Below are 26880 nucleotides of genomic sequence, written 5' to 3' on the forward strand. Positions count from 1 at the left end.
CAAGTGATGAAAACAATCTTTATAGTAGAAATGTATTGGATGCTCCAGCCAAGTGATAAAATAATCTAAGATTTTCTAGTTAGCAAGTGAAGAAGCACATGAATAAGACACCGCAAAGACTGCAAATGTGGTTTATATTCTGAACAGTTATGAAAATGAGGGAGAGGGAAAGAGCACACTCAGAAAACAGGAGATGAAGCAACTGTTCTGTTTTCAAAATGAAGAGAGAAAAGAAGTTATTTGAGAAAATTATAATCTGAGGAGTAAGAAACTATTCTGGCAAAATTTTAAATAATCAAAGAATCTCAATGGATTTTTTAAAAATATGGTAATCCCTGTGACCTAGCTGAATGCAAAGTAGTAGATAATAACAAGACTGCCTCATTCATGTTTTAAATTAAATCGATAGGAAGCTCTTAGGTTGTAGTAGATTCACTATGTTAATATCGATGTACACATATATAATGGGAACTTCCTTGGTAAGAAAACAAAAATGGGGTTATTTTAAGAAGCTATTTCTTATTGCTTCAGTTCTGTTGAAACCTGGGGGAAGTTCCTGATGTAATGCTATGTGACTCTGTTTTTTTTAGGCTTTACAATAGTGCTTTGGATATTTTGTTTGTTGGGGTTTTTTGTTTTGTTTTTTCTTTAAAAATATATATCTGATTGATTATGCTATTTCATTTGTCTCATTTTTTTTCCCCTTTTTTCTCCTCTGCCCTGCACCACCTTTCCTATTAGCATTTCCACCCCTGCCCCAGTTCATGCCTGTGGGTCATACATATAAGTTCTTTAGCTTCTACATTTCCTATACTATTCTTAACCTCGCCCATCTATTTTCTACCTACCATTTATGCTACATATTCCCTGTACCTTTTCCCCCATTCTCCCACCTGCCCTTCCTCACTGATAACCCTCCATGTGATCTCCTGTTCTGTGATTCTATTCTTGTTCTAGTTGTTTGCTTAGTTTGTTTCTGTTTGGGGGGGGTGGTTTTTTTGGTTCAGTTGTTGATAGTTGTGACTTTTTCATCATTTTACTGTTCATATTTTTGACCATCTTCTTTTTCTTAAATAAGTCCCTTTAACATTTCATATAATAAGGTCTTGGTGGTAATGAACTCCTTTAGCTTTACTTTATCTGGGAAACATTTTATCTGCCCTTCCATTGTTTGTTTTTTTAAGTGTTTGCAATTCATATATATTGAAGGCAGAGTTGTCAAATTTTTAACTGCAACAAGATGGAAAGAAAGCTAATTTAGGAACAACAAGATGACCATTCTTTTATTTAGGTCAGAACTTCAGAGAAAAAATTAGAAAACATAATGAAAGTCTTCTCTTGGATTTCCAAGTGTAGGTTAATATGGGACACCTGCCCTATGCTTCATTGATCTAAATACAGGCTTCGCATAAGCCAACAAGCTGATGATGCTGCTGGCACAAGTTCTAGTGCAAGATTTAAATGTGAAAAAAATGCTGTAATTATAGGGAATGAAGTCTTGTTGCTGCAACAAGCAGAATATATCCAATGAAATGGGTATAACCATGGTTACTCACATGAATAGGGACAATGACATACTACAGAACAATCATACGTAGGGTAAAAGTGTATATATTTTGGGGGGAATAGCAGATATCGATGCCACACAGAGTATGTAAGGAATTACGTGAGTTGGTTATTTGGCCTGAAAACAGAAGACCAAGGACAGACATGATAGAATTTTTAAACATGAAAAAGAACTCATATGGATTAGGGGGGGAAAGTCATTAAGATTAGTAGAAAATCTCTGTCTGCTCCCTTTTCATAAATAATTTCCCATTATTCACTGTCCATGCCAAAGAGCAAGCCCTCTGTGAAACTCTGTCTAGCATTTCCGGCAATATACCTTCTAAACAGTTTAGGTGGATTTCTCTACTATGACTTTTGTCACATGTGTATTTGAATTATGGGTTTATGATGGCATGCCTCTGCAGAGTTGACAACAGAGGCCATATTTTATTGGAATTTTCAGCAAATCAAATTTTCATTAAACTTAGCCCAAAACTTTCAAGCAATTAGAGCTTTCAATAATGGAATGAAATGTGGTATTTTGAGATAAAGTGTTCATTTGTAAATGTTTCTGGAATGGAAAGTCATCTTTCCCACAGCTACGGAGAAGGCTTTTTCACCGAGTTGGTTGGGAGCAAAGTGGAGATTGACAAGGTTTTCTTTTAACTCTGATATTCAATTATTTCTTTTCCACATTTCCCTTCTACCCGTGTTTTGCTGCAGCATTTTTGGTGGCCTCTTCCTTTCCCATTACTTACATGACTGTGTTGATCTGAGATTCTGTAGTGGGAAGGCTTTCACTTACTTATTTACTATATGACCTGTCAATACATCCACAAGGCACTGGAGCCTAAAGGAGAGACTTTTCAGACAACAGTTTGCAAATGGGAGAGGCAGCCTCTGTGTCTGGTAGAACCCAAAGTGTGTGTCACCGAGGCAANGAAAGTCATCTTTCCCACAGCTACCGAGAGGGCTTTTTCACCGAGTTGGGTTGGAGCAAAGTGGAGATTGACAAGGTTTTCTTTCAACTCTGATATTCAATGATTTCTTTTCCACATTTCCCTTCTACCCGTGTTTTGCTGCAGCATTTTTGGTGGCCTCTTCCTTTCCCATTACTTACATGACTGTGCTGATCTGAGATTCTGTAGTGGGAAGGCTTTCACTTACTTATTTACTATATGACCTGTCAATACATCCACAAGGCACTGGAGCCTAAAGGAGAGACTTTTCAGACAACAGTTTGCAAATGGGAGAGGCAGCCTCTGTGTCTGGTAGAACCCAAAGTGTGTGTCACCGAGGCAACAGAGGTGACTTTTCATAATGAATTTTCCTGACCCCAGTCCACATTTTGGTCAGTCTCATGTAAATGAGGGTTCCAAACTGTGCAGTTTGGCTGGGTCAATACAAATACAAATAAAGATGCATTTGGTACAGTTCTGATTGGTCAAGGCAATCCATAGTCTATGGGCTGAATGATAACACGTCAGTGATGGGAGGAGGAACTTCCCTGGAGTGGTTAACTCAGAGGGTATGGACGAGCGGGGTATAGGCTGGAATTCCAGCGTTCATACTGCAGCCATTCCTGGTACACAGACTATGTGAGAAGCTCTGCCAGCAAATGGCCACCAGGCTCACTGTTTGTGAAATTGGGGCCTGAGGTGACCATGGGCGTCCATCTCAGCAGATACATTTCTTCTTAGGGTTCATTTTGAATAAACTTTTCTTCTCAGGTTCCACAGACCTTTGGGAACTCAGCTTTTGTTAGTCTAATAGTGAATCATAATGAACCTCAATGCGAATCATTATTGTAAGAGAGCCCATAGGTGCTGTACAAATATTAAGGAGTAGCATTAAGTATTATTTCAGGGTTATTCTACCTTTGTGGCCCTCAGTGTGTGTGGACTGGCCGTCTTTCTCTATGAACAGGGATGTGTTTAGGAGAGTAGCTACATCTACTACTCGGCTTCTCCTGCTTCACCTGCATGTAAAGAAGTTTCCCACTCTCAGCAAAAAGTAAGAGAGAAGTTTCCTGTTGGTTAGTGCACACACTCTGGTAGTAGATAAAACCATACGTTTCTATTAAAAATCACTCAAACCACTCTATTTTGCCTTCAGTAATGACAATTGGTGGCACATCATTCTGAGGAGGTCTGGTTCTCTACATCGTGCCTCATCAAATTGTCAGGACAAGCACACATATCTAAGTGCTACAGACTTTGCTCCAGTGTCTTTGGAGATTATCCAGACCCCTGAAGACTCACTGTACTTCAGGTCAGGTGCCGGTACTGGCCACATCATTTGTGGCATCCATTGCAAAATAAAAAGCAGGGGAGTCTCTTGTCCAACAATGATTAAGAACCTCAATGTGGCAGCAATGGTGCATCAGAGCAAGGGTCCTTCCGAGCATCTGGCCTCCTGCGGCTACACAGACTGCACACCCGGAAGCCAGCCCTGCCCACTGCCCGTGGAATCACGAAGGTGCAGTAGTTCTTCTGATCCACTAAAATATGTAAGTGAGCATTTTTACCAACTCTGTCAATATTTGAAATAAAGCAAAGAGAAGTTCCTAAATTGGCATGGCTTTTAGCTACAGACCTAATGTAAAATACATTCATAGCTAAGAAAAATTCTGTTTTAGCTCTTTTTAAAGGCAAAAAATGAGTATGGGTTGTTCTCTTTCTGTTGTAGACCTGAACACCAGAAAGTGTTGAGCTGCCATTAAATAGCTCTTGTGAGGCACCGGAGGTGGTTCTGCTGGAGACAAGCTGGTCTTGTCACAGTATATTATTAAATTTGTAAATAATTTGGAAGTAAAAATAACCCTCTTAATATGAATTATTACTGTATAATAAACTCTGCTAGAGATTCTGTTAGTCATTTTTTTATTAATAGCAAAAGCAAAAAAGAAAGTAAAGAAGAAGAAAGAAGAGGAAGAAATGGAGAAGAAGTTGCTGGGGGAGACTTCAGTCCTCAGGCTACATCCCTTCCTTCGTATCAGATGCCAAATGCCAGAATCTGTGAAATGAAGTGTTGATCCTCTCATGGCTGACTCCATCTCAACTTCAAACTGGGAATTTTCAGGAAGAGTTCCACATCATAGTAACTTCATTTGGATTAACAAAACCAACTTTGGTGGTTTATAAACATCTCAAGAGATAGGAGTTCTTCAACAAGGCCTTGATTTTTCTCGTGTTTTATAACTGATCTGATCATTCCACTCTTCTACTTCAATAATACTAATGATCCATGACTTCATTCAGGGTAAATTTAGAGAAGACAAGAAATATGCTTGTTTTTGGTGAATTGTAAATTTTTCGGCCATTTTTAAAATGTTTCTTAAGCAGTTACAATGTGATTTAATGGTAAAGAAATTTGTTTAATTATTTTCAAATGTTTTCTATATGATGATTATTATTCTATATTATATAGCAGAAATTATAATTGGTATCATATGTTATATAGTACTTTTCTCCAATGCTGGCCTTACCACACCTCATTCCCAATTTAACAGATGTTATAGTCTACTCACACATAAGCACACATATCACCTTAAAGGAAGATTCCTCGAACACAGATTGAAGTATTATAGTATTATCACTTTATGAAAGAAATACGACTTGATTGTGTTACCTGTCATTGGTTGATGTGGAAAAATTTCAAATAAGTTTTATAACTCTCAAAGTGACACAATTTTCAAAACAGTTGCTTGTAGAAGCTCATCTTATTAAAAGCTGGACAATCTAAGCCTTCAATCCACAGTGCTGTTACCCACTGAAAATAATATTTTATGTGACATGGGACCTAACCTTATTCATACAACATTTATTGAGAAAATGCCAGGTGCCGGATACTGTGGTAAAATGTTTTGATATTAATTTAAATATTAAATGGGGACTTTCAGGTAAAAAAAGTAAGCTCTATCTATTTCCTTGGATCCAACAAAATTTGCTATGTCCTAATATCTAGTATCCTAAAATTTTAGTATATGAAATCTGCTGCATCCTAATATTATTTCTAGTGCTTTCAAATGGTTGAATGTCTAATAAGTATATCTGAAATGTGTCAAATTAATTGATGCCTATCAAAACATTAACATGCATAGAAAATATATTAGATGAATTTTAACAAAGTAAACAAAGGTTTTTGGTAACAATACTTAAGATTTTGGTAAATATAATATTCATCTTCTAGTTACAACACAGGTTTATTTGTTTGTTTATTTACAGGTCAATCCCCCCTCAATATAGCTGAAAGTTCAAACACTAAGAAATGATTAGTGACATTTATTGTACGTGATTGGAGATGTCTGTGTTCTTTAGTTAAATCCCTACTTCCCTTCTAATGCTTCATGTTCAAAAGTGACAGCTGTTATCTCGGAAGCTTCACACTTTTATTTCTGAAATAAAACACAAGACTTTAGTTAAAATGGTTTCTGCTAACCAACTTCACAGTGTTCTTACAGACTGTGTTTAAAATATTTTTGCATTGTATTTATTGTTTGTGTCTTCAAACATTAATTAATGCATGTCCACATTCATTTACTCATTCTGGGCTTTGCTGGTACCCAGCCCTCTGGACACTGAAAAGTCGGGAGTTCACAGAAGAGACAGGACCAGCTTCATTCTCTCGAACCAGAACACACTGTGTCCGCATATCTGTGGTGAAGGGGACAACTACCAAGATTCTGAATAAAACCTCAGGCAGCCCAGCTTCGGAGAAAGAGACAGCTTTTGAAAAATCTAAAACTGGCCGGTGATAGGACTTTTCCCTCAGCCAAGCTAGTGAGTAAGCAAAATGTTTTACTATCCCTCACCCCTCTCATCTTCCCTTCCTCTTGTACCACCTTCTTAGTGCCTTAACAGCACCCTTGTGGACCCCTAGTATATATCTGCCTGCTTTCTAGAGAGCCCCTCCCTCCCCGTCTGCCATGTACCTAACAGTACCTGAGCAACGTCCTTTCCCTTAGAGCCCAGTATTGGCTTACATAAACGACCACAGAACTTACCCAGAAGGGTTATCTTCTGCTACAGACTGCATGTTTACCTCCCCCATATCCATACGTAAAAGCCAAAATCTCCAGTATAAGAATATTTAGAGGTGAGTCTTTTGGAAAGCAGTTAGGGTTAGATTAGGTCATAAGGCTACAGAGTAATGCCTTTCTAAAAAGAGCAGATTTGAGATCTCCATCTCACCTGGAGAGCAGGCAGTGAGACCATCGGCCAGGAAGTGTCCCCTCAACAGAACCCGACCCTGCTGACACCCTGATCTCAGACTTGCAGACAGAGATAACAGTTCAGTTGCTGAAGCCACTAGCTTTTTTTGTTACAGCAGCCTGAGCAGACCGAGACAATTTCCATAGAACATTTACATTGTAATGAAGCTTCTAAAAAGTGGTATGCATGAGGCACCGTGGTAGGACCAGTGGAGGCATTTGGGAAAGAGGGGCTTTGAAATGATCTCACTCGAAAGTGAAAAACAGCAAAAGCCTATTTTCTTCTGCTCTTTATCACTATTCATTTTCTTTTAAACAAATCTGTTCTAAAAAATAAATAAAAGGGAGAAAGCTAGAGGGAGAGAGGAAAGGGAAGAGAAGGGAAGGGGGGGAAGGGGAGGGGAGGGGAGGGGAGGGGAGGCATTCCTCAAACATACTAAAAACGAATGTATGTAGTAGAACTTTGGCTTCCTCAGACCATCTCAGCAATGTTTTTTGACTTGGTTAATTCAGTCTAATTTTTTTTCTTAGACTTTCTTTTACCTTAGGAACAAATTCTCTTCTTCATTATATGATTTTGGGGGGATAGTTTTTCTATATTTCATAAAAATATGAAAAAATGCTTTTCCAGTTTTCTCTTTGAAAACTGAAGTTCAGTTCAGAGACTGAACCTGGGCTATAATTCTTTTATGACCCTCTAAGAAGGTCAGCTTGCATTTCCCAAGGCAACACACTATCTGTGGCTGCCAAGGAGAGACCTTGCAGCGTGAGAAGACACTGGTGCTTGCAGGGGCCCCTGCAGCAGAGCTCACTCAAATGAGCGTCTGACTTAGCCTGTCTTCATTGGCAGATGTTAGGACACGCTGAAGCATGATTTTTCTCATTTAATGTCTCATTCTGCGAATGGCAGTTATTTATCTTCAGTGTATCTTGCTGTAGGAATTTTGGACACATTTCCTCTTTTTCCTGGCCACACAGAGATAGTCATTTTACACTGAGGCTATAGTTTCTGAGCTTCTTTCTCTCCCTTACACAGTGAGTGGAAATCTCCAGGCAGGGGCGAGAGTTGAGGCTGCTCAGTGGAGAGCCACCTGGGCCATGAAGGAACTGGCCTGCATGTGCCCATTGGCACTGAATTCCTCACCTTGGTAGAGACTACAACACCATTCCTTGTGTGAAATACTGTATTCTTTTGTTTCAACATAAATAGCCATTGATTGGTTTCCACACTGAAATTATAAATATAAAGATTCATGTAATATATTATCATTGCTTCAAAATGCTCACCTTCTCATTCCTCAGTGCACAAGTCTCTGTGTGCCCACTCAAACATCAGTGTCACGGGGCATTGTAACGACAACTGGTGTACACTAAAGACCACCCAACTTCATCTGTGTTTTCTCTCACCAAATCTACCAGAAAAATTCCAACATAACTGATTTGAGTTCTATTTAATGAACCTTCACATGCCGACTTTTAAAAGGAGGGTCTGAATTACCTGTGAGTTGAAATGATCAGGATGGAAGAGGGGGCTGGATAACTGAGAAATATTTTTGCATGCTCTTATGTTTATATAGCTTGGTTAGAAAAATTTCCTGCAAAAGCATAAACCTACATGGGCCCTTTAGTAATTTACTGAATAAAAATATAGGTAGAACAGGGCTTTTTGCAACATTTTTGTGGTTGAAGGAGGCCAACTACAAAGCTAGGTGGACTTCAAATCAATGCTTCATTCCCGAAAAGCACTGGCCAGATTCCTCTAACTTCTTGAATGTCCTTGGTAGGAAGAAAATGAGATGGAAAAGAAGTTGTTTGGCTCTTTCTAAATAGCTACTCATTAGTTATGCATCCAATGGTGGGGGTCGTTTGTTTTTAAGTCAGTATCACATTGGAGTAATATTCCATTTATTAGATATTCCCTCAACATAGTCAAGCTAACACATAGGTTTACCTGATATGATTTATGAGATCAAGGAAAATTCATCCTAGAAATACTTCTTTTTATCATGCCTGAAATTGCTCAATTAGGAATTTCATTACTTTAGTTCACTGACCTTTAGTTCACTGACTCATTTGCCTCGAAAAATCAAGAGTATTTTCAAATATCATCTGATTAAAGCACAGATTGGATTCTGTCTTTGCAGGATCATAAGTAGCAACATTTTAAATTCTTTCCATTCTCCTTTGGCCTCAAAGTAACAGACCTGGGGAGACTGGAGCACATGAGCCAGATCTAACCTTTCCTTGATTTTATCGAATTGCATATATGACTCTGATGAAGCAGGGCCCTGTGTGTCTTTACAAGCAAGTTTCCTGAGAGTTTATAAGATGGAAATATCCATGAAAGTCTTTATGAATTGTCTCTTATTTACCTTTGTGTCTACCTGATACAATATTCATTTTTTCATCTCATATTTTTTTAGTTTTTTGTGTGTCTTTGTCTATGTATTTTAGAATAAAATTAATTGGAAGAGTTTTTATTAAAAAAGCTGTTACACTTTTTTATTCCTACTGCAAGCATTGTATTTTGCACCATTGCACATACCTTAAACTTAAGTTTTTTTCACCTTTGTGGCCTTCATTTGTTTGTATGGTAAGGTAAGGTAAGGTATAGGCCTCCATTCCTGGTTCTTACCCTTCAGCACTATGTAAGACTCCACCCACGGGATTTGTCTTATCTTGACATACCAAACATTAAAAAACTATACAGCTTCCAAAGACAGGGTCTACCTCAACTGCTCCATTTACCCCTATTAACTATTAAGGATTTGTTGAAGATATTTTAGATATGACATTCTTCTAGGCGTTTTGCCCAATTTTAGTTCTTCCTTTGTGTCCCATGCCCTGTTCTCATCCAACCCCTGTCTGCTTTCCTCTAGTTGTAAGTTATTTGAAATCATAGTATATACTTTCCTTTTTTTGCAGGGGAGAGTCTGTTTTCACTCTCAGGGAAACTACTTGGAGAGCCATCCATGCCATGCATGTATCCGTAGTTCATGCAACAACAACTTTGTTATTGCTAAGTCATATTTCATTACATTAGAATACCATCCTCTATGTATTCATTCATTTGTCAATGAAAAATGGATTTTTTCTGCGTGTTACTTTAAAATTTAGGCAAATATTTAATGACCAGCTACCAAGTACAAGTCATTATTTCAGATGCATGAATTGCTTCAAACTATCAGGTAAACGATTCATGTTGTCATCTTGTCTAAGCATAACCTTTACAAAAATTGTACAGAGAAGGAAATATGTTCATCAAAATGTCACACTTCAAAATATGGAGGGTGTCTATGAATATGGTTGCAGAACAAAATTACATATTTATGAATGGACAGTATAAGACTGCTGTCTATATAATTGATTTTTTGCTTGTCTTTTTAAACTTTATTGATTATACTATTACAGTTGTCCCACTTTTTACTCCCCTTTATTTCCCTCTGCCCTGTACCCTGCCCCCCACCATCATTCCCCTACCTTAGTTTATGTCCACGGGTCCTACATACAAGTTCTTTGGCTTCTCCATTTCCCATACTATTCTTAACCTCTCCCTGTCTATTTTGTACCTACCATTTATTCTTCTTATTCCTGTGCATTTCCCCCATTTTCCTCTTTCCCCTTCCCTGCTGATAACCCTCCATGTGATCTCTAGTTCTGTGAATTTGTTCCTATTCTATCTAGTTATTTTCTTAGTTCATTTTTGTTTTTGTTTTTGTTTTTAGGCTCAGTTGTTGATAGTTGTGAGTTTGTTGTCATTTTACTGATCATATTTTTTATCTTCTTTGTCTTAGATAAGTCCCTTTAACATTTTATATAATAAGAGTTTGGTGATGATGAACTCCTTTAACTTGACCTTATCTGGGAAGCACTTTATCTGCCCTTCCATTCTAAATGATAGCTTTCCTGGATAGAGTAATCTTGGATGTAGGACCTTGCCTTTCATGATTTTGAATAGTTCTTTCCATCCTCTACTTTTTTTATTGCTTTTCTTTTTTTATTGTTGTCCAAGTATAGTTGTCTCCATTGTTCCCCATGACTCCCTCCACCCCAGCCATCCCCACCTCCCCCCCCCAACCCTAACCCCCTTTGCTTTTGGCCATGTGTTCTTTATACATGTTCCTGAAAATCCTTCTCCCACCTGCCCCCCCCCCCAACCATTATCCCTTCCTACCTCCCCTCCAGTTACTGTCAGCAAGCCTCTGGTTATATTTTGCTTCTTTTTAGAAATCAGTTGATAGTNGAGGGTGTCTATGAATATGGTTGCAGAACAAAATTACATATTTATGAATGGACAGTATAAGACTGCTGTCTATATAATTGATTTTTGCTTGTTTTTTTAAATTTATTGATTATACTATTACAGTTGTCCCACTTTTTACTCCCCTTTATTTCCCTCTGCCCTGTACCCTGCCTCCCACCATCATTTCCCTACCTTAGTTTATGTTCATGGGTTCTACATACAAGTTCTTTGGCTTCTCCATTTCCCAACTATTCTTAACCTCCCCCTGTCTATTTTGTACCTACCATTTATTCTTCTTATTCCTGTGCATTTACCCCTATTCTCCTCTTTCTTCTTCCCTGCTGATAACCCTCCATGTGATCTCTAGTTCTGTGAATTTGTTCCTATTCTCTCTAGTTATTTTCTTAGTTCATTTTTGTTTTTGTTTTTGTTTTTAGGCTCAGTTGTTGATAGTTGTGAGTTTGTTGTCATTTTACTGATCATGTTTTTTATCTTCTTTTTCTTAGATAAGTCCCTTTAACATTTTATATAATAAGAGCTTGGTCATGATGAACTCCTTTAACTTGACCTTATCTGGGAAGCACTTTATCTGCCCTTCCATTCTAAATGATGGCTTTCCTGGATAATCTTGGGTGTAGGACCTTGCCTTTCATGATTTTGAATAGTTCTTTCCATCCTCTACTTTTTTTATTGTTTTTCTTTTTTTATTGTTGTCTAAGTATAGTTGTCTCCATTGTTCCCTATGACTCCCTCTACCCCAGCCATCCCCACCTCCCCCCCTCAACCCTAACCCCCTTTGCTTTTGGCCATGGGTTCTTTATACATGTTCCTGAAAATCCTTCTCCCGCCTGCCCCCCCAACCATTATCCCTTCCTACCTCCCCTCCAGTTACTGTCAGCAATGCCTCTGGTTATATTTTGCTTGTTTGCTTGTTTTTTTGATCAGGTTTTCTTCTTACCTGCAAGACTTCTTTTTAGAAATCAGTTGATAGTCTTATGGGAACTTCTTTGTAGGTAACTGTCTCCTTTTCTCTTACTGCTTTTAAGATTCTCTCCTTACCTTTAACTTTGGGTAATGTAAGTGTGATGTGTGTTTCCATGGGTGAAACTTCTTTGGGACTCTCTGAGCTTCCTGGAATTCCCGGAAGTCTATTTCCTTAGCCAGATTAGGGAAGTTCCCCTTCATTATTTTTTTAAGTAATTTTCAATTTCTTGCTCTTCCTATTCCCCTTCTGGCACCTCTATGATTCAGATGTTGAAACATTTAAAGTTGTCTCAGAGTTTCCTAAGCCTCTCTTCATTTTTATAAATTCTTGTTTCTTCATCCTGTTCTGGTTGAATGTTTATTTCTTCCTTCCTTTCCAAACTGTTGATTTGATTCCCAGTTTTCTTCCCATCACTTTTGGTTCCCTGTACATTTTCCTTTATTTCATTTTCATAGCCTTCACTTTTTTCTCTATTTTGCTACCATATTTGACCATTTCTGTGAGCATCCTGATTATCAGTGTTGTGAACTGTGCCTCTGATAGACTGACTATCTCTTTATTGCTTAGTTGTATTTTTTCTGGAGCTTTGATCTGTTCTTTCATTTGGTCCATATTTCTTCGTCTTGGCACACCTGTTATGTAGTAAGGGGTGGAGTTTTAGGTATTCACCAGGGCAGGGCATCCCACTTTGTTGAGCAGAGGCTCTGTATGTAGGGGAGAGGTCCGAGAGGGAACAGTGCTACTTGCTCAACTCTCAGAAGCTTTAAGTCACTTCCTCCACTACCCACAAGCAAATTGGACCCTTCTGGTGCTGATTTCTGGGTGGGTGACTTTGTGTATATTCTAGGACCCTGTAGGTCTCTCCAACAAACTTTTTTTTTGAGGCTGGGAGTTTCTCCCGCTGCCTTAACCTAGCACGGGTTTTTTAAATTAGAGGTTTTTAAGCTTTGTTTCCTCACTCTGGAACCCTGAGTTGCATGGTTTGTCTAACTCCCCAGTTATTCCTCCTCTTTTATATTCACATAAACGTGGAGCGACCCACTCTGCCAGCCACTGCCTTGCCCGCCCTGGTCCTCCTGCCTTGTCACAAGTCCTCTGTGCTCCAGTAGCCTGCCTCTGCCCCTCCTATTGGTCTGGATAAGTGTTCTTCTTTAACTCCTTGGTTGCCAGACTTCCATACAGTTTGCTTTTTTACAGTACTGGTTATTTTTTGTTTTTAAATTTGATGTCTTTCTTTTGGTCGTTCAAGGAGGCAAAGTGTATCTACCTACACCTCCATCTTGGCCGGCAGTCCTATATAATTGATCTCTTTAGAGCATGAGAAGGGTGTGAGTGAATCATGTGTTGTTCCTGAAAAAGGAATGTAATCTAGTAAAAATTTATATATCACAACTGCTTCAACGGGGAGGCTGCCTTCCCTTTTTAAGTCTTATTATGCATTTTTACTCTAAAGATAGTTACCGTAGGAATCTAGCCTTTATTTCCATGGCCTGCTTAGTTTCATTTGGAGACATTTTTTCTTAGCAAAGCAGAGACCTATGTTTTGGTCGCAGGTAGGACATGACCATAGTCTGAGTCTGATATGTCTTACTTCTGCCTCAACCCCCCTGCTCCCCTACCTATATGTGCCAGGTCAAGAAGGCAAAGTTCAGGAAAAAGAATCTGGCAGTGACATGGCAAATCTCCTGACTCTATCCCTCAAAAAGTTTCAGCAGACGTGCCTATTTATCAGAAGTATAACATAACCTCTCACCAATTTACATCTCCCATGGAACAAAGGCAGCTGAGTATGTGTGTGTGTGTTGGTTTTAGTTTCCTTCGTAAGAATACCATAGGAGAACCTAAGAGCTGTAAATTAACTGGAAGTTACAGTCTAGTGAGATCTAACAAAAGGCCATGCTCTCCTCTAAAATCTGGTATAAAAAAAAAAGAATTATCTTCTACCTTGCTAGGTTCTCTGGCTGCTCTAGTAATCAAAATTCAATTACACGCATATTGAGGCCTGATAAAATTATGAGTCCCAAGGTCAAATCGGGTAGTTTAGGATTATATGCCATCCCGAGCTAAGAAATGGGATGGGATCTGGGATTTCAAAGGAGGAAAAGATAATGTGCAAGACAGTGAGAATAGCAGGTGTTCGGTAATTAAATGTTTGTCCTACCATTCAGGTAGGTCATTCACATAAAAATTTTCTTCTGGTAATAGGTTTTTTTCTGGGCCAGGCCCTCTACCTAATTTTTTTTAGGTAGTAAAGTTTGTCTTCAATTCAAAACTGTGCACATGCCAGAGTGGCATATTTGGGGGACACTTCTTCTGAATGAGCCCCTTCATGGGTCTGACAGTAGAGATGAGCTACTCCTCCCAATGCTAGAAGGGTCTCTAAATATATGTAGTCCTTTACTTTCCAGCAATAATTTCCCTTTGGTAGTTATTGTGCTTTGGATAAGAAAAGACTGATTACATTTACTCGTGTGAATAATACACCATTTATGCCTTATTAACTAGCATACCCTAATAAGCATGCATAATGATTTATTATGTATCAATACAACTTGTTTTGATTCTACTTAACTTCCAACCTTTTCTCTGATGATGTGCCTTTAGTTTTATCTTTATAGTCTGCAACTTACTAATATGATTACCTGCTTAGAACTTTAAAAAAGGAAGAATATTAACAGACATATAACAACAGCACACCCATACAACATCCTCCAAGAGATTAAGAGTTCAAATGCTGGTTTCCAGCATGTCTTTCTAGTTAAAATGAAGATACCTTTTCTATTTCACTGATGAAATACCTATTGTTTGTTCAGCAATCTCTGGGTGCAGTGGAACTGCATACCTGTGCAATTAGGCATTAATCTCAGGTTATGGAACAGCCCAGCCTATCCCGGGCTCCATCAGCCCATATCAGGAATACTTTGTTCATTTTTAGTGAGACTTGTCCTCTATCTTTTCTTGCTCTGCATCCTGTCAGACTGAAGACACAGTGTCTCCTTGATTGGATCTGTGCTGTGGAGAACGCCCTGATCCCCAGTCACTGGAATAGTTGAAGATACAAAAAAATCCGGGCACAAAATACTGCCACTTTCACAGAAAATATCCTGTGAAGAAATGGCATTGATTATTTCTGGGGACATGTTAAGAAGGCTTAATTATGGCTCTTGGAACATCTTTCCTTTTCATTTTGTGTCGTGCATGAATAGAAATGAAAGATGCTTCAAACAGCAAGCCCTACATGGGAAACAGAAGGGACAGAATTGAATAAATGTGATTCAGTACGTGATTAACTATACTCCTATATAGTAAAAAATACTTATTAATCACCTATTATGTGCAACATGCATAATAAAATATAATCAATATATCACTTGCAGTAGCCTGAATTTTCAAGTCAAGTAGAGAGGCAGGCGCATGCTTGCATAACTATAATAAAAAGAAAACTGAAAGATGCTATTATAGAATCAAAACTGTTCTATTACGTGTTGAATGCTGGATCCCCAAATATCTACCCAAATAACATTCACTACAACAATCTATTGATAAGCCTGAGCTCCTCTACAGAACTTTGGCAGTGTCTCCAAGTGAGGGAGGCAAGATTAAAATCCAATGAGAATTGAATGTTCGGTTTAATAGAGGACTTTCAAAAAACAAATAAAAGAGGATTTTTAATGGGAGCAAGAGAGGGGGGAAGAGGGAATGGAGCTTGATTAGATCCGGGTGAGGACTATAATGCAAGTTAAGAATCGGTACAAAAGCAAGGCAGGGAATTTTGAGACAAGGGATTCAGAGAATGTGGGGGTAAAAACTGTCTGCTGATGCTTTCCATTGAACAATTCTCGGTTCTTTTAGAAAGTTCTTTCCCGGAATAGGAAAGGCATGCTAATGAAGACAAGGGGACAGCGGAGTTGTGTTCATGCGGACCAGGGTCTGCAGACTACATCTGTGTGCCCAAATCAGCCCTGTGGGCAAAGCTGAGAAAGTTCATTACGTGTTTAAAGGATTGTAAGAAAAAGAATGAAAGGCTATGCAACAGAGATCCTACATGTTACCTGAAAATTGTATCCATGGCCCCTCAGAGAAAAAGTTTGCCAGCCCCTAATGCAAACAGTAAGTAGGGCGGATGGGGAGGTAGATTCATTTTCTGCCTCCAAGCATTTGTGTCGGAGTGCACAGTTTTGGTTTTCAATGCGCAAGCTCACTGCAGAGAAGAGAGTCATTATTAAAGATAATGAACAGAAGTGTGGGTTTGGCCTGGGAACTCTGACACGGAGATTTGGGAGATGAAGTAGGTCAGAGTACATTTGAACAGCAAAAGCAACAATTTATGCAGAGGCAAACATGGGGGACTACAACGATTTTCTCTTTGTTCATAATCATCTTATTCAGATGCTGATTTTTAGCAAGTGGTACAATAAACAGGCCACATTAACTTACCCCTGCTCTGTGTGAACCAATTTTGTACGAAAACAAAGAGTGACAAGAACCAAGCCATTAAAAATGCAGGTCTTCTGGGGAAAGCACCCACGCGCCTGTCACAGTTTGTTAGCAGTGTCTATCATTTCCTTCCTTTTTATTGTTCAAACATTGAATTCCAAACCAGTCTTTTTCTTTAGGAAATCCTTCCATTGTATTTTCTTCTCATGAATAAGTATAAAACTAATTAGAATTGAATAATGTAATGGCCCATTTAGAATCTATTAGAGAAATTAGACCCACTTGATAGTATGCAAATTACTAATGAATGAAGCCATGCAAGTAAATCCCTAACGTCACAAGTAGCAATTGGTTTTGGATTGAAAGGTAGATAATATGTAAATTATTCACACTGTCCAGGTAAAGAGATATATTGTTTTATTCTACAATCTTTCTGTTCTCTGAAGCTACCACAGAGTGAGCATTGCTCAACACTGGTGTCTCATAGGTCATATTGAAAGACACGGGGCAAAGACATGTGTAACGATCTCCTCTATGTCTGAGTAACATATGCATGTTCTAGAACCTTTGGATCCACCTTTCCCTCCTGATTTTATCAGTTTCGCACTAATCTGAGGTCTTTGGGCTATTCTGTCAGAATGTCCAAATAGCAATGCATGAATATTTAAAACATGTAAACAGATAAAGCTAATATCCAGAGAAAGCCAGAAACCAATCTTTAACTTCCAGTCATAAAGGTAACATCTACAGATCCCCAAAGTAAAACAAAAACAGAAGAGAGGTGACTTTTTCAATAGTGTTAAGAGAAAAACAGAGAGATGGAGAGACAGAGACAGAGACAAAGGATGGGGATGAGGATGGAATCAGAGACAAAGAGAGAGAGCCTTTATTTATACAGAATGAAGGGATTTAATGAAGAGTTTAGAGTTAGATTGCCCAGCATTACCAGAATGAAAATTCAAAGCTCAAAGTTTTCATTTAAATAATTCTTTTGATACTTTAGGAAAATAGAAGGTTCAAAGAGTGCTCCATTCAGTTTATTTCCATAAAGAATATGAGTACATTTAAAAAAATATATTAGAGAAGAAACACACATTTTCATTATGACTAAGTTTCATTGCTATCTGCTATAAACTATTAAGAGTTTGTTCTTCATGTTACTGGTAATATAGCACTGAAAGTTTATACTACTTATCAAATAAAGGAAATCTAGCAAAATAAATGTCTTTATATGATTGAAGCTTATTGATTATAGATATCAGACAAACTAGGTCATTTTTAGGTCATTTGCTTAACTGAGCAAATTACATCTTCATGTTTAATTCTATTTCTGTGACAATTGAAATAATGAGGAAAAGAGAAGGGTAATGAAAAATAACCTTAGTACCCATGAAGTAGTGCTTTATATAGATATATGAAGTGATCTGTTAAAAGATCATAAGAACTGATTAGAAGTTCTGTGTTGGGAACTGCTCTGCCTGGTTTCAGGAATTGTAAACCATCTCCCATGGCTAAGGCTGAGTGAGCGACCTCCGGAATGTGGGCGACAAAGAAGATGAAGTTTGTCTCTGGCAGCAACACTGCTTCTGCTTCATCCATCTCTGCCTGCAAAGCAGGATTATTAGTCAGAGACGGGTAAGACCCCCTCAGAAGGGGGGCAACTTAAGCCAGACATGATCACTTGGGAGGCCATCATGGAAAGACTAGGGGGGCTGCAACAAAGTGGGAGTGATGGACTCTTGACATAGCCCAAACCCCCATGTCCTCTGGGAGAAGCTCTTCCTGGCTCTAATCCACTTAAGCCTGAAAACCTGTGACTGGGAAGGTGGTGCAGCCTTTACCAGCTAGAACGGAGTCTGGGGTGATCTGGCAAAAGGAAGAATTCCTAACAATCCTGCAAAGCCTACTTTGCTAAGAATGCTTTTAGTTAAATGATATAGGCCCAAGCAGAAAATTGGTTTATTTTCCCAAAGTTCTGTAGCCTTTTATTTGATAGACCCTGATTTAGAAGAAGCCCTAATGGTTTTTTGTATACACTCTACTGTTTACTGCCTAACAATGACTAATAAGTTGTACCTGAACTCCTGTGCAAAAAAAAAAAAAATAATAAAAATAAAAGCCTGTCTAGGCAAGGGTCAGCATGTTCTCCCTTTGAGAGTGTGTTTGTTTCTATGTACCAGGTAAAGCTGCTATGGCTCCCTGCCTTAGAGGTGTGGCCTCATATAGTAGGTATGTCTTGTAGGGTCCAGTGGCATAGCCTTCTCTTCTCAAGCTGGATACTCAAGGTGCACCTTTCATTTGGGCTGAGTATACCCTGCTCTTGTAGTTGAGTCTTGAATGCTGTTGGCAGGTCAGTGGGAGGGATTTTTCCAGGCTTGTAAGCTACAAAGACTGACTGTGACCACTGAGCACCAACCTCTACCCTCCGTGGAGAATCAGCTGTGGAGGGATAGAGTGGTGATGCTCTGATGCTGTCTATAGCTGTGCACTGGGTGCACAAGCTCAAGTTTCCTGAGTGGTGCAGGCCAAAGTCAGCCCCAACCTGCATTTTGCCCAGGGCCAAACTGCCTGAACTATAAGGCAATCTGAGAGGGCTGCTACTTGTTCTGGGCTTGGAGATTCCCAGGTGAAACCAAGCTGTAAATCTGGGCTGGCAGCTGCTATTGCCAAGCCTGGGGTCACTTAGCGAGAGGTACGTGGGCTGGGAGTTTACTGAGGCTGGCTGTTGCTTATTTGAGAGGATTTAGGAAGTTGTAATGCATGATCCAAGACCAGACATTCATATGGAAAATTCTCTGTAGCAGATTGTGTGGTCCCATCCTTTCGGTGGTATGGAGTCTCAGGGGATCACCAGGACAGGGCAGACAGTGCTAGTCAGGTTGATGGAGTCCCAAATATGGTACCTGCATTCCAGCTCTGTGGCTCGGTTGGGGGGAAGGTTCAGAAAAGGAACAATGGCCTCTGCCTGCATTTCTGTCCAGGAGAGAGCTGTCCCTCAGCTCTTGTTTTGATACCAGACACTTCAGTTTCTCCCTGTATCCCACTGGTGCCTTTCAAACTGCTACCCCAGTGCTGGAGCTCAGAGGGAGTGACTCTGAGTAAACCCGTGGGTGGGTTCTTTAAGGGAACTGCTTGGGATATTCCAGAAGTTTCTTCTAGTGATTCAGTCCCCGCTGGTTTTTACAGCCAGAAGTTATGGGGACTTATCTTTCAAGCAGTGGAAACTTGTGTGAGGGAGCCTGGTATGGGGCTGGTACTCCTCAATCTTAAGACATCCCTCCCACATTTTTATCCACCACACATGGATGTGAAACCAGCCCATTCCATGTCTCCGCCCCTCCTACCAGTCTGGATGTGGTTTCTTTACTTCTGTAGCTGTCAAACTTCCATTCAGCTGAATTTCTCACAGTTCTGAGTGATGGTTATTCTATAATTCAGGTGTAATTTCGATGTGGTTGTGCCAGGTGGTGAGCTGTGTTTAACTATGCTGCCATCTTGACCAGAAGTCTCATACCTTTTTATGCAGTTTCACTGTCATTTCATGAAATTTAAGGTGAAAAGGGGCATAAATATATGTACTTAGCCATTTTGAAAGGTAGTATTGTACGACCAACACACTGCATTAACAATTTGCCAAGGTTGCAATAGGAAAGAATTGTTGCTACCATGCTTCAAGGATGACAAATTTTCTAATTTCCTGCCTGAAATCTACTCCCCTTTTTGTCAGCAGTAAACATAAGTCACGGCACTGGTAGTAACTGTCTGTGTGAATATTCATGTATATCTCTCATTGCACTTGAGTTGAAGCCATAGGTGTGTGGAACACATCTTAGTCTTTGATTTGACAGCAACTGCTTCCCAAATATTTGTTCAAGTAGCTAGCCAATGTGAGTATTTATGAGGCTGAAAAAGCCATCTAGTGATCCAAACTTATTCTCTGACTTCACACAAGAAGTGAATCCCTGCTTAATGAACACACTATATAATTAGTACAATAATATCTGTCCACCTAAGTTTTTGCTTGCTTTAAACATGGTTTCTTTTAGCATTATCTTAATTTATTCAAAACTATTCTAATTTGTCAGGCCAGAGAGAATAAATTTTAAGTATAATAACTATAAAGGCAGCAGTTAATTATAAATAAAAACAATTATAACTGAGCAGCAGAATTTCTGTTAGTACAAAGGGGTTCGAAGTAGTTTAGAACCATTATAAACTGACCGCATGTCAGATCTTTGGTTTTATAGACATCTTCATTCATCCTTCTATTTTTACACTGGGCTTGTATAGTCAAGAGACAGCTTTCTAAGCTTGAAATGCAAGAAGTTATCTGGTGTTAATAATAATAAAAAATGGTACACTGTTTCTTCAGTATTAGTGTTGATTAGTTTCCACCAATTCAAATATTATAGGAGGCTAGCAAGTAAAGTCAATGAGCATTTGGAGTTGCTATTAAAAAATAAGCTAACTTAAAAAAATAAATCTTTTATTTTTTCCTTAGTACTACTTTAGGAAAAAGCAATCCTCTAAGTTTGCTCATTGAAACTCACTGTCAGAGGGGCAGATGTTGGTCAATGTTCAGAGAGCAGAAGCCTTGGGTGTGTTATCGTTGTTTTAAAATTCATTGTGAAAGATTACAGATATACTGGAAGGAATAAGCAATACTAAAGTAAGTACTTATATATCCATCATTTAGTTTTAGATATAAAACACCACAAATGCTTTTGGAGACTCCTGAGTATTCAACCTTCCCTCCTCGCCCACCTATCCATATTCATTATAAAGATTTTGGTTGTTACTAGTTCCTTGCATTTCTGTATATGTTTACTATACAATTAGTTATCTTTAAATAATGTATATAATTGTCTTTCATATTATAAAATTCACATACATGGTGTCATATGCATACTTTTGCCAAATGTTTTGTCTAATAACACTAATTGTTCAAAGTGTGTTGATACTTTTTATAGTCTAGTGTGTGGTCAGTTTTCTCAAATGTTCCATAAGTGTTTTTTAAAAATTATACATTTTTACTCTTTCAGTGAATTATACTCTTTCATTACTGGATATGTGTCATATGTGTCTATTAAACAGGCTTATTATGCTATTCAAATATTTTCTTTCTTTTCTTTTTTTATCTGCTTATAGTATCACTTACAAAAACAGATAAGTTAAAATCTTTCCCTGTAGTGGGAATTTCTTTTTGTGATTTGTTTCTGTCAAATTTGCTTTACACATTAAGGGGGAGCAGAATATGCCACCCAGAATATATCACTTTGGCATGTTGACTACTTTGAATTAAAGTTACTTAAGAAACAGCCAGCGCAAGAAGAACACCATGACCCTTCTTTGTCCTACTAAGGCAGGAAATTCATCTCCCGCGTACAGGAGGTAGACATTCTGATCACCAGAGACACAGCATTTGGAGCCGAAGGAACTGTGTAAACAAATCTTGTTCCTTCCTCACTGACTTGCTACCCCCAAGCCCAAATTTCTTCATCATTTCAACTCTTAACAACTTTACTATTTTTTATGTTTTAGATTTTTGGTCTAAAGGTATAAAAGCTGCTGCTTTGGTCACTTCTTTGAGTCTCATGTTTCTATGTGCTTCCGTACATATAAAATAATTTTTTTCTCTGATTAATCTGTCGTATGTCAATTTAATTACCACAGAAGCCAAATAACCTAGGTGGGAAGAAGAAAAAAGTTTTCTTCCACCACAGTTTGTTGAAGCAATGTGGTACACAGAATTTGGAATTTTAACATAATATAATATCTGGTGAACTAAAACATTAGTTTTAATGTAAATATATTAATATAGGCCTCAAAGATCTCTTTTGGTTAATATTTGCTTGAAATGATTTTCCTATCATTTGACTTTCAATATTTTATGTTCTTATCTCAGACTTGTCTTATATCTATGCTTTTGTATCCATTCTAATATGCCATTTATTTCACATTTTTTACCTATGTACATAGTTGTTTTTATTTATGATAACTTTTGCTTCTTTTACAACAGTGGTCTCTTGCCTTTCTTTTCTTCTTTTGAAGTAATCAGTTGTTTCTCACTACATTTACATGTATAATCTTCTATGTGTTTAGAATACATGTTTCCTTCTTCCCTTTCTTATTTCCTTCCTTTCTTCCTTCCTTCCTTCTCTTCTTTATTCTTCCCTTCCTTCCATGCCTACTATGAAGGGACAACTGCTATATCATTACAAACTATTGCCATATGGAAATCTGTTAGCAGAATCTCTTGCCTTGTGTATATTTTCTTAACTTTTTATTTTGAAGTAATTATGCACTCCAAGGAATTTGCAAAAATGTACAGGCTTTCTTGTGCCCCCTTTACTGAATCTTCCCCAATAGCAACATCTTGTTTTGCTATAGTGCCTTTCATCAAAGACGGGAAATCAACATCAGTCTAATACACAGAGTTTACTTAGATTTCATCAGTTTTACAGCACTCATTTGAACATATCTGTAGTTTTGTGTAACCGCCACATTCAAGGGGAAGAATTGCTCCATTTCCATGGATCTCCTTTGCCCTACTCTTTGATTTGTATTTTTTAATCAAACCATTTACACATATATCTGGATTCGATATAAAATGTCCCATTTTTCCAATGTTCAAAAATAGTTCAAAATACATGCTGTCGAAAGAAAGCTACTCTCTCATCCAACACTATGCAGACCTAGAAGAACCTGTCCATTGCCTGAAATATGCCTGAAGGTGTCTGTTCGCCACTTAGGATACCTTACGCCTTAGGTAAATAAAACTGTGTACATGACGATATAGTGGATGACTTCCTCTCGTGTTTGGTATTTGTTTATCTGGAGACGTAGACTTTGCAATCTATATTCACATCTTACTATTTACAATCTTTTTAAAGAAAAGGGTGAGCTTGTTTATTTCTAAGACCTTATCAGTTTTCTATGTAGAATATTTAAACACAGAAAATCAGGGGTCATTCTTCTCCTCCCAACAGTCAGCATGTGCCATCCATATTCCCTCTCCTCAGGCTCCAGCCTCCTGTCAGTGTGTCAGTGTATGTGAATTTCAACTGTAATTTCCCCACCAGCAATGGACAATAGTAATATTTATCATTCCCATCATAGTCAGCACAACCTCAGGCATGAAAGTCCACCCTGGGCCTGTGTGCGTTTATTAACTTGTAACCCTGTGTTAACCGTGCTTCCTGGGAAATCAACACCGTGTTTACTTTTCTGGCTCTCAGTCTCTAAAGAACCATCATTATACCTTGTGAAGGGACCTCACTTCATGTTCCTAAGGTAATAATGATAATAATGACTGAAATTATATTCTGGGCCTCTTCGTGTGCGTGGAACTCTGCAACACCCTTAACAAGGAGAATTCCACATCATCCTCCCAGCAACCCTGGGGGGTCGGCAGTGTTGGTCGCCCTGTGTCCCCAGTGGGGAAATTGTGGCTCTGGAGGTGAGTGTGCCTGATGAAAGGTTGTGCTGAGAGAGAAGCTGAATTTTAACTGAGATGTGAACATAAATAGTCTCACACCCTGGTATTCTCGGGAGAACTTCATAGTTTTTATACCTCATATATTCAAAACAGGGAAGGCGATGGAATAAATGACAAAATAACATTTATTAAAATAGCAAAGACTGAGACCACACTGAGTCTCAGAGATGAAGGCCACGCATTCTCTTCTGATCAAGTTCACACACAGTTTTTTTCCATTACAATAATAACAGAAGTCTGAAGACCAAATTGTCTTTGAAGTGGGACTGTTTGGAAAGATGAGCTACCTTTCAATAAGGATTTTTTTCTTTTTTAAATTCAAGTCAAAATGTAGAGTCTGGTCAGTGCCTAAATACAGGGACATGGGAAGTTTAGTGTTGTTACCACACCATTCCCTTGGACTAGACAAAAGTTGGTAGAGACAAATAGCAAAGTCCTTTAAAAGAGTAACGCAGAAGAATGTGACTAATTTGGTATATGTTTAACATTAAACTAAGGAAAGCAAATTTCATATCATATAAAATTAAGGGGTAAAGAAGGAATAATTAATGAACATGGTGGTTGGCTAATAGATTCATTCATGAGATCAGAGATTCGGGCAGCCTCATTATAAGGTGTCTGTTTGAGCCCATCTTTAGAGATAGGGTTTTAGAAGTCAGTTCTCTTGCTAGAAGCATTCGTTGTTACTGCTGGTCACGTAAGAATGGAGTGTCTGACAATGATGGACAGGGCAGCAGTCTTGCTGCTTGGGAATTAATTCCAAGTCCTCTTCTAGAGAGCTGCTATCTTCTGTTACGGCACAGAAACTAGACTGTAGTAAAAACGTGTGCCCAGCTCCATAAGAGAGCCAGTGCAAGACAGAAGGTTAGAATTCACAAGGAAAAACAAAAACATTGCAAAAAATAACCCAAGAGGAAGTTTTAGGAAAATGTCTACATTTTAAATATTAAGATATTTAATGACTATTCTGTGGCTATACTTGAAATTGAAATAGCCCATTTTAAACCACATACAACATAGGATATAGGAACATATAATTCTACACTAGGAAATGTTCCATGTGTTTTTACTTAATACTAAGGTTAAAACTAATACTGATAACATATCAAATATTTATTGAGATAGGTTTAATAATAATTAATATGATAATAAAAGAAGCTTATAGTTATTTAGCTTTTGGGTAGGCTAAGTATTATGCCAGATAATTCATATGTATTAGATCATTTAATCTTTGTAATAACATTGTAAATATTGCTATTATCTCAGTTTTACAAGTGAACTATGAAAGTCTTTTAAGGGTTGAGTAAATCGCCCAAAGCAATTTCACTTCTGGGTCTATACACTTAATCACTGTATCTCTCCCTATCTCTACCATGAGCTCATTGACAGTGGAAGATAGCGAACAAATAACAAAACAAACACACCCTTAGTACATATATGTGTACATTCAAGGCATTCTTTAATATATATGTGTGTGCATATGTTAAAGGATATATATACAGATGCACACATCTATGCATATATTCTATGAGTATACAATAAATATAATTACATATAGTTTTAATGTATAATATATATATATGTAAAAATATATATGTATTCATTTTGATTCTCACTTTACCTTATGAGGTGGGGATTTATTATTATGGTTATTATTACTACTAACTGCATGCTGAAGATGAGAAAACCGAAGGATGGAAGGTTGGGTCACGTGGCCAGGTTGGCCCAGGGATGTCTCCCAGACCAGAGCCCACTGGGCCCAGTGCTGTGCTCTCACTCACAGAGCTCTACCACCTATGCTACTGATGAGGATTCAAGAACCGAACGAAGTTGAGTTTAAGGCAACAAACTTTTATGAGAGACTTTTAAATCAAGCTATTTATTGCCCCGGGTTTTCACACATTTTCTCACTCCCTTCTCCATATTGATGTGAAAAAACCAGTTATCAGTTGCCATGGTCTGAATGTCTGTGTCCCCACAAATTTCATGCGTTGACATCCTAATGCCCAATATAATTTTCTTAGAAGGTAGGCCTTTGAGAAGTGCATAGGTTATAAAGGTGGTGCCCCCGCAACTGGGATGAGTGCCTTTGTAAAGCAGACTCTCCATAGCTCCCCAGCCCCTTCTACCACGTGCAGACACAGGGGGGAGGGGCAGGCTACGACGAATCAGGAAGAGGACGGTCGGCAGAATACAGCCATGCTGGCACCTCGATACTGGACCACAGCAGCCACCAGCTCAAAGACATGAAATTAGCAGGAAAAAAAAAAAACTCATGCAACTCACAGGTAATCTAGGCTCCTCCAAGACTGATGAAACATGGCAAGGCACCTTGGAGAGAAAGCGAGCAGTGGTGCCCTCTGGGAGAAGAGCACTGCCATCACAGCTTCAAAACGCTGCTGGATTTGTTTTAGATTCCGTATGCATTTGGGGAGGATGATGCAAAGTAATTTAAATAATAAGAATTTACACATATTTATAGAGTATATATGTATGTACATACTTTGTGTGTGTGTAATGTGTATGTGTATATCCATTCCTATCACACACACATTTGATTTGGGAGAAAATTAAAAAAAAAAACAAAAAACAGGCACTTGCCAGTGTGGTTCAGTTGTGTGGAGTATCAGCTTCTAACCAAAAGGCTATGGATTTAATTCAGGGTCAGGCCACATACCTAGGTTGCTGGTTTGATCCCTAGTACGAGCGCATACAAGAGGCAACGAATCAATGTTTCTCACATTGATGTTTCTTTCTATCTCTCTTCCTCTCTCTCACAAAATGAAAAGAAAAAATGTCCTTGGGAGAGGATAAAAAAAAACCATTCCAGAGGACTTCCGACCAAGATGGAGGTGTAGGCAGGTACAATGTGCCTCCTCGCACAACCAAAAGAAGGACAACAACAAATTTAAAAACAAAAGAACAATGAGAATTTTCAGAATAATAAACTGTATGGA

This window comes from Sturnira hondurensis, unplaced genomic scaffold (assembly GCF_014824575.4).
Source record: "Sturnira hondurensis isolate 20B ecotype Veracruz unplaced genomic scaffold, ASM1482457v3 Scaffold0016663, whole genome shotgun sequence".
Lineage (NCBI taxonomy): Eukaryota > Metazoa > Chordata > Mammalia > Chiroptera > Phyllostomidae > Sturnira > Sturnira hondurensis.